A 3,181-nucleotide genomic window follows, 5' to 3' on the forward strand; every position below is an offset into this window, starting at 1 on the left:
GCGGCCGCGTCCCCGGCGCCCCCCTGGAAGCGGCGGAGGGTCCCGGCCTGGCCCGGCCCGGCCCGGCCCGCCGCGCTCGCTCCATCGCTCCCGCCCGCCCTCACTCACTCCCTCACTCACTCGCACGCGCCGCTCGCCTCGCTCCCAAAATGGCGCCGCCGCGAGCCGCACCGCTCTGCGCGCCCAAGCCTCGCGAGAGCCGCGCGCCGCGGGACGCCGCCAGCCGGGGGCGGGGCCTGCGGGCCCGGCGCGACGAGCGGGGCTTCCCACCCGCCGCCTCCCTCCGCCGGCGGGGAGCCCCGCGTGACGTCACGGGAACGATCCCGAACGTTCCGAGCGGGGAGGGGGGGAATCCCCAGCGCGCGCGCGCGCGCGCCCCGCCCGCGGGGACTCCCCGCCGCCGCCGCCGCCGCCGTAATTAACCGTGTGGCGGCGCGCGCGGGGAGCGCTGCGCTGCGCACGGCGCGGGGGTCACGCTCGTCGGGGCCAAATTAATCAGGGCCCGTCAGAAACGCGTAACCTGAGCTAAAAATGCAGCAGAATAAATCAGGGCACTAAGCGGGCAGGCAGCGAGTAAGGGGGGAAAAAAAAAAAGAAGTTATAATCATCCCTTTTCAACCTTCCTCCTTTTTTTTAAGCAGTTTCATTAAATATAGCTTAAGCTCCACAAATATATTGAAAAAATATGTTTTGCCCTCCGGCACTTACTCTATTCCTGCCTTTTTTGGAACAAACATAATGGACTTTGCAGCCCTTGGCAGGGCTCGTAACTAAATGCCTGAATTAGCTCGTTGCAATTTTGAAATCACATTTCCATTGCGAGTCAAGTTATTTCGCAATTAATTACATGGTGAATTAAATATACTAAATTGTGTTTAAATGCCATTAGGATGCTGGCAAGTATTTTTATGGCTTGTGCTTGATTCTGTGTTTTCTTTTATCGGCAGGTTCCTTTATGAGATAAATTATTGTGGGAACTTAAATTATGGGCTGATTTTACAAAACTCAAAAGAGCCCTGCACAGGAGACGGTTGTAAGTATATTTAGTATATTTTAAAATGTGTGTATATTCTCAATCAGTTTTTATCAGTGTACACAAGCACAAAAGGGAAGGAAAAAAAAAAAAAAAAAAAAAAGATTAGCAACCTGCACTGCAATCTTACGTCTGTACCTCATCCTTTCCATTTAAGACTCTCTATAGGTTGCAGCACTTAGGAGTCCGTGTTTTCTTCCAGTCAGGGAAAGTCATGGGAAACACCTCTCAGGACTCCCTATGCCAAGTGCTTCAGACACACAGCAACGAGAAAGCTCTGGCCAAAAGGAGCATACGTACAACCCAAACAGACTTACAAATCCCAGCATATGGTAGTTAACAGCCTCTAGAGCCCAAAGCATCATGGAAACCAAGCAGATGGAGTCTAAAAAGCTGGATGTTCAGTCACCCTGACAATGCACGTTTAAGGCAATCTTGATGCTCTGAAATGATCTTTAGACTCTGCCCAGCTGTTTTGAGCATCTTCTGGCTTTGTAACCCACGTCGTGGGTATCATAACAAATGGAGTATGTAGCAGGATACTATCCATGCCTCCCTATTGTTCTCCCCAATAGGCTACTGTTGGTGCAGCTTCATTCATAGTCCTTCCATCTCCCCCCGTGACAATAACCACATCAATATTAGTAACAGGAACGACAGAAAAAGCTGCCATATTCACGGGGGAAATTAAAGCACTAATGGAAAATAGGTTTGATTCATGTCTAATTGTTTCATAAAAGAACACATAATGTCATTTCCACATCAGGGAAACAAAACCTTGGGCCTGCAAACAGCCTTGCCTTGGTAAGCTCTGTGCTGAAACACTGATTTCAAATTGAGTTCTCCCACTTCAGCACACGTAGGTCACACGTTGTGAGGGTTTGAGCAGCCCCAGCAATGTCACCAGGACCATTCTCAGTGCAGGTCCATCTGAAGGAGCTGGCACAGCAGTGTGAATGCGGCGTGTGGAGGGGTGCTGCAACACACACAAACACATCCCAGCACGTTGGCCCCAGCGGCGGTTTGAACAGCCCCTCTCTCCCTGGCACTTACTGAGCGCCGCGTCCAGCCTCTGCCTCCCCGCGGGCAGCTGGACCCCACGCCCCCAACCAGGCCACCAGCCAGGAGCCCGCGGGAGCCCGCGGGAGCTCCCGCGCACAGCCAGCCTTGTGGGAGGCATCTGCTCTTCTCCGGCCACAGCCGGCTGCTCCAAACCCTTCCCAAATCCCACCTCTTGCAGGACCCTTCCTTGCCTTGCCCAACCATGAAGTTCAGCCTGACATCAGAAACACCACCTAGATGTCCCGATTCGGGGAACAGGGCAAGTCACAGGCACGTCACTGCTTCAAAACACTCACCATGCTTCAAAGTACTTCCACGGGTGACAGTGTACAGAAAGGTCCGAAAAGAATTGCAACAAAAGATGACAGATGCTGAAAAGCTATGACCTGAACTGCTGATAATTTACAGAAAATAAAACACAGAAAATAATGCAAATATAAACAATTAAAATGATTTATAGTTAGAATTTTCAAATGATTTTTTTCCACTTTTAACATAAAAGTAAAAAAAAAAAAATCTGGATTCCAGATCATATTCATGATTTGCTTTACTTCGGTAAATATAAAATCTTGAGTTGCTTTATTGTTCAGGGCATAGTTGAATTTCACACTGTTGTGTCCAAAGACTGACCCCTTACACATGAAACATGTTTTGTGCAGAGTTAAAATTGTGCAGTGCTGCTTGCATTTAGTGAGATAAAACTGATAAAGGATTCAGTGTCATCCAAACCACAAGAAATCACAGAGATTTGAACATATTGGGATATAACGTGGGGCCATCAGTACAGAAATGTTACAGTATGCCACGCTAACAAACAATTTGCCTGAGGCAATATACACTTAATAACAAGCACTAAAAATAAAGCATTGAAGTGATCTAAAATTAACAGAAAAAGCTCTGGAATTAGTCTGAGCAGACCATATTTACTGTGAAAAGCTATTACCTTCTGGTTATGATACTATTAAGCTAGGAAATAAATGTAGAAAAAAGATGTCACCTCCTTATGAACAGTTTTCTTTTGTTAAGTGAACTTTGAAGATCAGGCCATTTTTCTTCCTTTTTTTTTTTTTTTTTTTTTTTTTTTTT

This window comes from Nothoprocta perdicaria, unplaced genomic scaffold, assembly GCF_003342845.1.
Source record: "Nothoprocta perdicaria isolate Ctin4 unplaced genomic scaffold, notPer1 scaffold_1, whole genome shotgun sequence".
In the NCBI taxonomy this organism is placed as follows: Eukaryota; Metazoa; Chordata; class Aves; order Tinamiformes; family Tinamidae; genus Nothoprocta; species Nothoprocta perdicaria.